This window comes from Aulonocara stuartgranti, assembly GCF_965226115.1.
Source record: "Aulonocara stuartgranti genome assembly, chromosome: 1".
NCBI classification, from domain to species: domain Eukaryota; kingdom Metazoa; phylum Chordata; class Actinopteri; order Cichliformes; family Cichlidae; genus Aulonocara; species Aulonocara stuartgranti.
The window spans coordinates 3,747,283-3,760,042 of record NC_138939.1 but is presented as its reverse complement, the minus strand read 5'-3'; the positions used below and the strand labels follow the sequence as shown (position 1 = coordinate 3,760,042).

Below are 12,760 nucleotides of genomic sequence, written 5' to 3'. Positions count from 1 at the left end.
GTATGTCCGTAAGCTTAAATGGGATTCACAGGATGCTCTGAGCAATTGTTTTCCAGGTCAATACCATAGCTTTCTTTGGGTATCTTCCAGTTACCCAGTACCTGAAATGAATTAAATGGAGCAGGACAAATAACCAGTTATTGTACTGGACCCCCAGTAATTCATTCCTCTCACGCTACTATATGTAATTACTTGTTTTTCGTGATAAAAGTAGGAGGAAACTGCCCTCAGACTTGCACATAAGCAGCTCCACTGTTCTCTCTGTGGCACCACACAAATAGCAAATAGAGTTATAGTGTGAGAATAGCACAGCATGAATTAAGGGCAACATTAAATTGTACCAAATCTGTCATCCCATCTTCCTGGCAGAAGCTCTGCATTTATTTATATATTTAGTGTGATGTATGATTAGAGCTGCAGTTAATAGACCTGCTCTTAGCATCTATTCTGAGCTTTTACTTTGTTTTCCACTTAACTCCACCTTCAGTCAGAACACAGCCGGACAACATCCAGATCCGCTGGACCTGCTTTAACAGTCTTTAATGCGATTGTGGTTTCGCAGCTTCTTTGTAACTGAACGGAGAACAGAGAGGTGTGTTTGTGTTGGTATGCAGCAGATGTGAGCAGAGATGGAAAACAGAAAAAAACTTGACAAACCACAGAATGGAAAACTAAACAAGAACACGTGGACACACACACACACACACACACACACACACACACACACACACACACACACACACACACACACACACACACACACACACACACACTTGGATCGTGTGTTTTAGGTGAGAAACACAGTCACTGTTTTGCAGGATAGGTGTCAGCGCCTGTTGGTTTCTCAACTGAAGAAAGAAAACACTTAAAAGCAAAGAGACCAAAGACCACAATAACTAGCAGACCAACAACAAAGCAACCACACCAAAAAATTTAAATTAAATTAAAAAAAAAGCCACAATATAAGAGCAACAAAGCAGTGCCAACCACCACGGCCACTGCAGACCTCTTCCCCTTTCTCTCTTGCACAGATCTAAACTCTGATATATTTGTTTATTCAATGGATGCACAAATAAAACTCAAGCTGAAGTTCATCTGCAGACTGAACAGCCCAGCGTGCTGCTCCTCAACCTGCACGGGAATCAAACCAGCACCTTAACGCCACAAGGACAACTCGGCATCTGAAATGTGCACTTTACATTTCAGCTCCTCATTTAGCTGTCAGCAGGCTGAATGTGTTGCTGTAGGGCACTGTGGCAGTAAATACAAGCGTTTACAGCTGTTTGCATAAGATGGACTAAGTGTGTTTGTCTTCAAAGAGAATAAAATTGGAAATGGATGAGAGCACTGTTAACATTCTTGAAGTTTCTGTAAACACCTGACCCTGAAGGCAGCACCATGTCAGCTTCATTTTTTCAAAACTCACTTCGAGAGTCTCAAAGCTGGAAAAGTGTAGTCGCTGTTTCTTGACTGTTTGCTGTGTTTGTGAGGACCCAGCAGATACTTGTGAGTCCAAGTTGAGGGAAGACAGTGAAACAGTTAGGCAGTGAAATTATTTCCAGATAAGCCCTTTAATACTTTCAGAAAGCTGCTCATACAATCATCTGTCAATTCACTTTGTATACGACACGAAAAGTGCCTTAATCCTGCATTCTATGTTGTGGCCAGCAGGGGGCGAGTACTCAAATTCAAATTCAAATTTTATTTGTCACGTACACAGTCATACACAGTACGATATGTAGTGAAATGCTTGGACAACTGCTCGTGACCTAAAGAAAACAAAAAAAGAAAGGAAGATAGGAAATAAATATGAAACATTAAAAAGGGTAAATTTAACTAGGAAGGAATAAAATATAAATTAAGGTTAAAAATGAAATAACTGTACAACACAAATTAGAATGAAGGGTAAATTTAACTGGGAAGAATAAGATAAAATATATAAATTAAAGTTGAAAATAAAATAACTGTACAACAAAATACACAATATAGAACTATATAAGAATGTATGAAGAAATCTAAATATAAATAAATATATACACAATAACAGCAGCTGTACAAGTATTAACTGGAAATGAAGAATATAGTGACCAGTGTTGTGCAAAACCAAAGTCCAGAAAGTCCAGTGTGTGTGTAAGAACCATATGTGTGGGTCAGTACTGTGTGGTGGTGTGATTGAGAGACCGTATCGCCTGCGGGAAGAAGCTCCTCCTCAGTCTCTCTGTGTTGGTCTTCAGGGAGCGGAATCGCTTTCCTGACCTCAGCAGAGAGAACAGTCTGTTGTTGGGATGGCTGAGGTCCTTCACGATCTTCCTGGCCTTGGTCCAGCACCGCCTGCTGTAGATTGAGTGCAGGTCAGGGAGCTCGGAGCGGATGGTGCGCTCAGCTGACCGCACAACCCTCTGTAGAGCTCGTCTGTCCTGCATGGTGCTGTTCCCGAACCAGGTTAAGATGTTTCCCGCCAGGATGCTCTCTATGGTGCACGAGTAAAAGTTCCTGAGCACCTTGGAGGGCAGTTGGAAGTCTCTCAAGCGTCTGAGGTGGTAGAGACGCTGTCGGGCCTTTTTCACCACGGTGTTGATGTGACAGGACCATGACAGGTCCTGCGTGATGTGAACTCCGAGGTATTTGAAGCTGTCCACTCTCTCCACTGGGCACTCGTTGATGACGGGGGTCTGGTAGTTCCTCTCCTGCTTAGTGCTGAAGTCCACTATCAGCTCCTTTGTCTTACTGACGTTTAGAAGGAGGTTGTTCCTCTGGCACCAGTTCTCCAGATTCCTAATCTCCTTCAGGTAGGCCGTCTCGTTGTTATCAGAGATCAGGCCCACCACGACGGTGTCGTCAGCAAACTTGATGATGGTGGTGGAGCTGGTAGTGGCCACGCAGTCATATGTGTACAGAGAGTACAGCAGGGGGCTCAGAACACACCCCTGGGGGGCTCCAGTGCTGAGAGTGGTGGAGGCTGAGACATGTCCGCCCATCCTTACTGCCTGTGGTCTGCCAGTTAGGAAGTTGGAGATCCACTGACACATAGATGAGCTGAGTCCCAGATGCTCCAGCTTGGTGGTGAGTGTGGAGGGAATTATGGTATTAAATGCAGAGCTGTAGTCTATGAAGAGCATTTTAACATAATTCCCCCTTCTAGTGTCCGAGTGAGTGATGTGTGGAGGAGATGAGAGATGGCATCGTCTGTGGAACGATTTGGACGGTAAGCGAACTGTAGTGGGTCCAGTGTGTCTGGTAGTGAAGAAATGATGAAGTCTCTGACCAGGCGTTCAAAGCACTTCATCACTACTGAGGTGAGGGCTACAGGGCGATAGTCATTGAGAGAAGCAGGGTGGGGTTTCTTCGGGACAGGAACAATGATGGACTCTTTGAAGCATGTGGGGATCACCGACTGAGATAAAGAGATGTTGAATATCTCAGTGAACACAGGAGCTCTGAATGCAAAACGAGGTCCCGTTAACAAAAGTTTATGAGAAAATGACCCTGCGTTGGTTTAATTTATGACCTCAGGAAACACTGCCCTGCTGAGTTTATGGTCTCAGTCACTAGTTTTATGTCTTATTTAATGCCACTTAAATTTCTTTTGCTAAATTATGACCTTATTTTGCATAAAAATCATCAGTAACGGTCAGGACAAGCGTTCAGTGTGCTCCGCTTCTCAGTCAGAGCCAATTGAAAAGTGGATCTGAGCAGTATAACAAAAGAAGAGCAGAAGAAGATCCCAGTATCGTGTTTCTCTGCGTTCTAATGCCCGGGAAAACCAACATGTTGACAAGGCGATGCATCAGTGTCTACTTAAAATTATGTTACACTGAGACAGACACTTTGGTATTTAGTTAATGGTTTGAGAAATCTCTGTGGCTATGAAAAAATGAAACTAATGTTGGTTATACTTAAATAAACCCAATGTTTCTCTTGCTGTGCTGACACAGAGACACATCGTTATCAAACCTCATTAATGCCTCAGCAATCACTGAAAGAAACTGAACTTTAAATGTCAGAAAACATGCTGCTCTGCTTGGTGAAGCTTGTTTTAGACCGAGTGAAGAAAGCAGAGTTTGACCGAGAAATACATTCATTAGGATTTGAAAAGATTCTTGAGCTGTACCATCTTGTTTTCCGGGGGTCCTGGAATGAAAAGCATTCAAGCTGCTTTTAAAATAAAGAGAACTTTCTTTCTGTGTCTGCAGCCTCAGCGTGACTCATTTTGTTAACCTCCTGGCTTTCAGACAGACTGGATGATGATCCTGCGCTCTCTCACCTATCACCTGTCCTGCAGGCAATCACCTGGCAGTCAGTGCTTGGGGTCAAGCCATAAACCAGCCAGTTATCAGCCGTCATCATCTTCACTGTGGCTACAATAAAGAAATAAACAAAGAAGAAAATGCCTACAGACAAAACCCTGGGCAGTGGCAACTCCATTGCCTGGAACAATAAAGTTTCCTGTAATAGTGCAGTTGTAAAACCAGAAAACCTCCTGAGGTGTTCTACTATTGACCTCTATGAGTCAGGTCAAAGGTCATAGAAAAAAAGAGTGTAAGACATGCTTTAGCGAGACGTCTGCCGGTGATAAATCTTTTTTTCTTCTCACTGTTTGTCTTAAAAAAAGAAGAAATGAAGGAAATGTCATTACATTAATTTCCACCCTTCACAGTGCAAACATCTACAGTGTGTTTGATCTGACCTTTCACAGTGTTTCTTCTTCACATGTGTTTACATTGTTGACTGTATATAATAACTAATGGTCTGGCTAAACAACAGGACCATTAGTGTTTGGCTTTTTTTTGTGAAATGTCAGCTTTAGCATGTTGTTTCAATATTTGGGTGAGAAGCTCGCTAAACAAACTGTACAAATGCCTGATAATCAATGCTGAGTAACAAACTACTGGCTATTTGTTGGTCCAGCTGTCAGTCAAAGAATCATCACAATATAACTCAAAGCTTTAATAACATTTACATGAGAGCATTATATTAAAATGACGCTGTGCAGCTATTATGAACTGGTAAATTACCTCTACCAGGCTGTAAAGTCAGACATTTTAACATGGGAGTCTACGGGGACTGACTCACTGGAAACAGCCTAAAGTGGCCGCTCAACAAACTGCACTTTTTTTTGCACCACTTTGTTGCCTTCAGCCGGCTTATTGGAACGCAAACAACAATCGTTATCATTTCATGAAATACGTTTTATTTTTATTTTTTAAATTGAGAATAGACGGTGGAGAGAAGGCAGGAAAGCTGAGCGTGAGAGAGAGGGGGAGGAAGGGATCCAGTAACTGGCCTCGGGGTGGATCTGAACCTCTGCAATGTCCTTACTGCTCGACTCGAGCTATACCGGCGCCACAGATGTTGTTACTGAGAAATCAGGAGAAAAGAGGTTTTCAGCTTATCAAAATAAAAGCATCAGAAACCAATTCAGCTCAAAGTCCCATTAACAATGAGTTGGTTATGATGTGTAGAGCAACACTGTGACTACTATAAATGAACTTTAACACGTGAAGCAGGGCTTCCTGTGGATCCAGAATCACTAAAAGTGACATACACGGATCCATCTTCCACCCGTGTAGACGACCGATGTGCTTTTAGCTGTGCGAGAGTGAATTATCAGAACTGATTTTCTTTACATGAGGACAGTTTCTGAATTGATTTTTCAGCTCAGCGTGTATCATCTAAACACCTTTGGTATGCAGCGCGAATCCAGCTCTCCGTCCTCTGCTTCAGATTGATCGTTGACTGATATCAATCATGGCTTTCTGGAATGCTTGAGAATGTTGGGGAATGTGCGGCAGTGGAAAGTGGGTCAGGAATTCCAAGCTTCGCTGCTTTGCCAGAAACACGACCACCACAAATTAACCAAATTTCAACAGCGGAGGTGGAAACATTTGTGTGTGACTGACAGATTTCAGCAGGAGGAGGAGTGAAGTGGGGGGCACTGACAAAGAGGAACGTGAACATACTCAGCTGCAGTGAGGACAGAAACCACCAAACAGCTGTTGGCACATACATACTGTACATACACAATGTACATACTCTTTCTCATGTGTGCTCTTCTCCAAAAACATTCCTTAGCTGACAAAGAGCTCTTTCTAAAGTCATGTTTTAGGATTTGGTGTGCAGGAATTTCACTGTCATATAAAAAAACCCAAACATTTTCACAGGACTCTATGCAGTCGTGTGAAAAATTAACAACATCCTTTTTGCTTCCAGAGGTATTAAGTGGAATTAAGAGGCAGATGCTGCTGGTCAGATGCACTTGTTTAACTGATGATCGGCAGGTGAGCATCTCTATAAATGCAGAAGTGGATGTACCAGAAATTCACCCCGAGGTCAGACGAGGCAGCTCAGAGAAACTGCATATCAGACTCTACAGGCGTCAATTCGCATTTTAAACGTTAAAGTTAATGTCAGCGCGGTTGGAGAAAGACTTGTTCAGAGTGGTTGCCACGAGAAAACCTCTTCTGTCTAAAAAGAAGTGCAGCGTTGCATCTGAAAAAAACTCTTCTGGAACAACATCCTTTGGATAGACGAAACTAACTTAGAGATGCGCAGCACCATGCTTGGATGATATCTGCACTAATGCCACATACCAACTGTCAGCACGGTGGTGGAAGGGTGAAGAGTTGGGGTTGTTTCACAGCCACAGGACCTGAACACCCTGCAGTCACTGAGTGAACCATGGACTCCTTTGTATACCAAAGTGTTTAACTTGAATAAAAAGCTCTGGCAGGATCCTAACAGGACTATGTATAAGTCAATGCCTGCACACCTCAATGACCTGAAGCTACATGTTAAAGAACAGTGGGCCAAAATCCCTCCACAACGATGTAAAAGACTGACAAAGTCATACAGTAAACCATTACTTGAAATTACTGTTGCTAAAGGCGGTTTTACAAACTACTCAATCATGGGGTTTACTTTTTCATATGACTGTAAGTATTCTACTTGTGTTATGAGCAGTAATTTCCTAGTACTAATTAAACTAAATAATTTTCTGTCGTCCTGCAAGTATATTTATCCATCAAAATTAAGTCTGTTGACCAGTTTTGGAGATATTCAAAGAGACGGCCTAACTCTGGATATGTGATGGGCTGGTAACCTGTCCAGGGTCTAACTCACCTTTTACATGACAGCTGGAATCGACTGCAGTCCCCCTGCAAGCACAAATTGGACAAGCTGTTAGAAAAGCGGATGGAGGCATGTCTATATAATAGAACTACATGGCTTTGACTTGCAGTGCTCAAAGTGCTAAAAGATTAACAAATTAAAGAAATAATACTTACTGAGCAGTAAGATTTCTTCCCAGAAATTATTACTCAATTCCTAAAAAGAAATGCCTGATGGACAACGTTAGCCAGCTGCACACTTCTTTTTGTTGGCGGATGTAGTCAGTAAGATCTCTGCGTTTCAAAAACTCACACCAAGCAACTGACACAGAACTCATCGAAGTAGATAAACAGCTCTGCAGACCAGAGCACATATCTGATTTTAGGGTGAACTGTTCAGTAAAACAGATGATCTGCTTTGAATTTAAGCACAATGACCTTGAAAGCTGAGATGAAACTTGAGCTCTTGTTTATCTGTCTCTTTGTACGTCTCCTTCTGGTTTCTAAGGCTGGTTTCCGCAGTTTAAACTGAATTTTCTAAGACTGTCATCATCCTGCTTTCTGCCCTATTTCAGTTTTTTTTCTTTCTGTTATTTGACTTATTAGCTATGCAGTGAAAAGTGAATCAGTCAGCTTGTTTCCTGTTTAATTAAGAATCAGACGTGTGTTTGTCTTCATCAGTATCAGGATCAGCGAGCGTGTTAATCTGACACCAGAAACAGGCACCAGTCCGTCCAGGAGAACAGCTGACTACCTGATGAGGCAAACACCAATCAGAAGCTCTTTGTTGTTTTTAACTGAAGTGTTCAGCAAACCGACGAGTCTCCGCTCTGTCTGATCTCCCTTAAATTCGGTGCCAATGTTTGGAGGTGTTTATGAAGTTTGCTGTGAGCTGCAGGTTTCTGTGAATGTGCAGGATGTTTCTAAGAGGCTGATTCAGTTCAAGCTGAATCAACCTCTTAACCGAAATAGCTGCATATTTAGTCTGAGTCTGCTGCAGGGCTGCTAATCTAAACTGAGCTAACAGTGCTGGGGGTGGAGAACATACCTGGGGCCCCAGTTAACCCTCACCCTGCTTTTTCCACTCAGCTCTGCACCTCCACCCCCACCCTCTGCTTTCCCTTTGTTTATTTTACTTCCTTCAGGATCTTTTCTTTTCAGCAGCTGCAGAGGTTAAGATGGAAGAATCAATGCAGAAACAGAGCAGCGGAGATTCTGAACCAAGCAGATGATTCTCCTCCTCCTCGTCATTAGCATCATATTCATCAGTCCAGAAAAGATCCAGGGAACATTAATCACCTTCAGTTTGTGGAAAAGAAACTATGTAGGCTTCATGTTCTGGTTATTGCATCCAGATCAGACCTCAACCACAAACCAAACCACAAAACCAAACCACCACATCACCAAACTAAACTTTTCAGACCTCATCACACATTGTGTTTGTCATTTAGAAAGAAGAAGCCCTAAAACCCATAGAGTCCCAGCAGAAAGCTTTCTCTTCTGTGGCAGACTTTGAAATACAGAAATGTCACAGACTTGGTTCACCCAGCAGCCCAGAGTCTAGAAAAACACTTTCTGTGCTGGCTGTGAAAGATCACAACCTCCTCACTCCAACGTATGATTGAACATCACGTTTTCTGATGTGTTGTAACAGCTTTAACTAACTTAATACTTTTATTAACTCTCTAGTAAGGAATGAAGCCATGGGCAACAAATATTCTCTCATAATTCACACAGATGTGACAAACTGTGTGACTTTAAAAACATTATTTATATTGAATAAAATTAGGAAAAGAATGTAAAGAAATAGCAGCGTTACAGTTATGTCAGTAATTGGAGGCCATGTGCTAGCTTATCAGCCCCTCACCCAGGCCTGGCTTCAGAGCGGGACCAAAGTGTCCCTATTCTGACGTTTCTAGGTAGATATTTTCATCAAAGGCTTTTTTGCCTTGGGAGACCCGACCAGGATTGAAAACAAACTATCTCGTGGGATCACTCAGGCCCACAAACCGCTCCACTGATAAGATCATGGATGCAAACAGTACTGAGCTTCCTTTGACGGGTGCCTGGGTTCTCTTGATAACATTCAATCAAGAAGAGGCACTGGGGAAGATCCTGGAGAGGGTCGGATAGTTGGAAGCATTGGCATCTTAACTTAGAATGCTGCCCCAGTGGTGGGTGGACAGATCTATGTTCCCTTGTTACTTCTAGTCAGTATCCGGTTGTTCAGTCTGACCTCACTAGCCGTGTCTGGGTCTAAACTCCGCTGCAGGTCCATATATCAAACGATCACTGTGGCATTACTGAGAGTTGAAAAACTGTCTAAAGTCTTTTATCTTTAATAAAATGATCAGCGTTCTGCTCTACCAGGTGTAACAATTGAGTTTAACATCCAGGCATCCATGAAAACGGAATTTATGACATTTAACGGAGTTAGAAGTTAGCAGGGAGTTAGCTCGCTAGCTTCTATCTAAATACAATATAGCATGTCCTGGCTGCGGGGTTTTGGAAACAAATTAAAATGTACAGCTCTGTTATCACTTCCAGCATAAATGAAGACAGAAAACTAAACAGCAGTGACGTTTGTAGGGTTACTGAAGTTGGGCTAGCTGGTATATAATGATGTGCTACGTAACCGCTAGCGACACAGCTATGTTAGCATAATATAAACAAGCTAACTTTTTTTCCAGTCGATAAAAGTTAACGTGAGTGTTCTCGGTGGTCAGGAACAAATGTAATCGCATGGCAGGATGCTGTAAAAGGACCAAACTTCAGCCAGGAGAACAACTGAGATAATCCATCCACAATACGAGGTTAGTCATTCATATACGGATGTAACTACAGCCCAGCATGGGCTGGGCTGTAGTTACATCCTAAGGTTTTAAAAACTGAGCTTAAATAAATGATTAGCGGTAATAAAAGCCGAGGGAGGTCAACAGTGATCACTGACTGTTTTAGGAGCTTTTTGAGATTAAATAGAAGGAAATACAAAACATTAAACATGTTAACAACACAAAAGCCATATTAAACGCAGACTACTTTAGGCCTGGAAGTAGGATTCGTCACGTCATCACTTAACGACCGGATAGCACAGAATATTATAATAGAAGTGGCTTCAGCGCCTGAAGGTTATTCAACAGAAACAAGCGACAGTGGAGCATACGGCAACCTTTTTACTAGACGTCAGTAGAGTGCAGATTGCAGGCAACTGAATTTGGTTTTCTTGTCCCTCCATATTCAAGTGCATAATCCTAGCTACAGTGGCCGCTGTAGGACAAACAACTTTGGCTGCCGTTCATCTGTTGCCTCTGTTTACCTCAGCTGTGAAAGGAGTCAAAGATGAGTCAAAGATGACGACAATACTCAAGCGAGTTGTTGAGGATATCAGCTTTTCTGTTGGTAAGTGCTGCTGTTATTGCCGCAGTGTTGGGGAAACTGTCTTTGAAGTGGATCTAACATTGTTGGACTGACACTGAGCGAATAAATGATGTGATGTGAGAATGTATTCAAACTTCATCGGAGGCAAAGTGTGATTTTTAGGACATTCAAGCCTAACATTAGCTGGAATAATATTAGCTTATAACCAGCAGTCATTGTTTAAAGATGGGAGGGTCACATGTGTAATCTGCTGACAACAAGTAATTGGGATACAATCAGGAATAAATAAGAATGTTTATGCACGCTTTCATGTGTTAGAGCCTTGACTTTGGTTCAGGAGATAAGGCTGAGGTGTGGAGGAAGAAGATGACATTTTATCCTGATACCAGTGGCGCTGTCTCTTTCCTATGTGTTTCTGGTTCTTTAGTAAGTGCGACCTCTTCTCTTCTCATATCTATAGTCTGAAGGTGCAGACACACGGCACATGAATGCCTACGAGTTCTGTTCTCCTCTGGCTTTGGTGTACGACCATTGCAGCTGATCTTGCAGAATGGCAACGTCCAGCTCAACCATCTGAAGATGGCAGCTTCCAGAAACTGGGAGTCTGTCCAATTTATTTTTAATGAATTAATTATAAACTAATGAGATTGCATGCGTTGGTCTCAAAAAATGACTGACTGTTCCTTTAGAGAATTAACTGTGACATCATGGCTACACTTACGTGCAAGAAGTAAAAATACATTTCCTGTAGGAAGCACAAATTGGAAGTGAGGAGGTGTTTTCATGGTGAGCATCAATCAAACTGCAACATTATACCAGACAATATCGTGTTTCCTGCAAACGCCAAACAAAGCATGGAGGAAAAGATCAGAATCCATTAATATTGTTATCAGCCTTGTTCTAATATTACTTCTCCGCTTGTACATACAGGAACTCGCTCAAGCTGATAAATCTGCCTTTGAGCACGTTCAGTCCAACTAATTAAGACATCTGAGTTATGCAAACAAAAGCAGAGAAAACTGAGCAGAAGAAATTGGGCTGCAGGGACCCCCCTAATATATTTTATGCAAACAGTTATTAACAATATTATTAACACTGACTAAACTAATTCAGTCCAGCTCGAACATGCTGGGCTCAGCAGGCCACAGTTTCTGATGGCGTAGAAATCGAACATCCTCCTCTGCTCAGCCTCAGGCAGCTGGAAGTCATTACCTCCCCCAACCCACCCTCCCTTCCTCATGCTCCCTCCCACCACCCTCACCCTCACGCAGCCAACAGTGTTTTTACCACATTATAAATCCATTCAGGACTCTGCCAGCGGACTCTGAGCCAACTGTGCCGACCCTCACAACAACAGTTTGCGGTCATTTCGAACAACGCAGACATGAGCAGCCAACCTGCTCTGCCATCTGCATGCGGATAACACGGACGCACATGATTAGACAATTTTTACATGTGCGATTTAAGCCTGCAACATGTTTAGCTGCTGACAACAAACAATGTCACTGACCAATCAGGAGCACTGCTGGGAGGCTGAATGTTTAAACTCCAGTGTGAGGAGGACAGAGGAGGCAAACATTTCGAAATGATGATTCACCAGAATTATGATTTAATTCACAGAATTCTGGGAGGCTGTGACTTCCTGCCAAATGCTCACAGTTTTACTGTGTTATTACAGTAATTACATGTATTTTTACCTGCTGCTATAAACACAGAGGAAGGTGGAAAATTATAGGCAGAAAAACTAAAGAACAGAGAGAGAATCTGAAAACCTGAGCTTTTGTTTTTAATGCAGCCAGGTATCACTATCATTTGCATCCAGAGTTTTTCACGGCCTGTAGAGCACACGACCCCCTCCGTCCTCCAGGTCTGTGAGACGTCAGCAGTTTGTGGAGCAAACCAGCGTACAAAATCATTTCCAGGCTTGTTTGTGATCCTGAATGTGTGTCAGGATCTGATTTAATGAGTCAAACCTCCAGCAGAGAACAAACACCGTGACTCACTGGTGTTCAAACTGGCTCCTGTTAGAAGTTTATACACCAGTAAATCCAGTAACACATTAAAGAAAGCTGCAGTCAGACCATCTGCAGGATGAACGGCTGCTGTTACACAGGCATTAAAACGGGTTAAGACCAGTTTGTACATCAAATGAAAGCACGCTGACAGACCTGAAACAAGTGAAGAGCTTCAAAAGAAAATCATCAGTTTCTGCAGCAAGCGCAAAGCCTGGAATTAAATCCTGATATTTCCTCCAGCTATCATCAAACCTCAGTTCC

General features: G+C 42.5%; 1 long non-coding RNA gene across 2 annotated transcripts; it reads right to left on the bottom strand.

Annotated features, from left to right (window-relative positions):
- Positions 1 to 4,650: 4,650 nt before the first annotated feature.
- LOC309711335 lies at positions 4,651 to 12,733 on the bottom strand. Of its 2 annotated transcripts, none has more exons than XR_014277940.1 (3): positions 12,653 to 12,733; positions 7,120 to 7,154; positions 4,651 to 5,358 (listed from the first exon to the last, which is right to left on the bottom strand). It is a non-coding gene; the product is annotated as an uncharacterized lncRNA (long non-coding RNA). The 2 variants fall into 2 exon arrangements; XR_014277941.1 differs by lacking the exon at positions 12,653 to 12,733 and adding an exon at positions 7,284 to 8,518.
- Between the last annotated feature and the right edge of the window lie 27 nt (positions 12,734 to 12,760).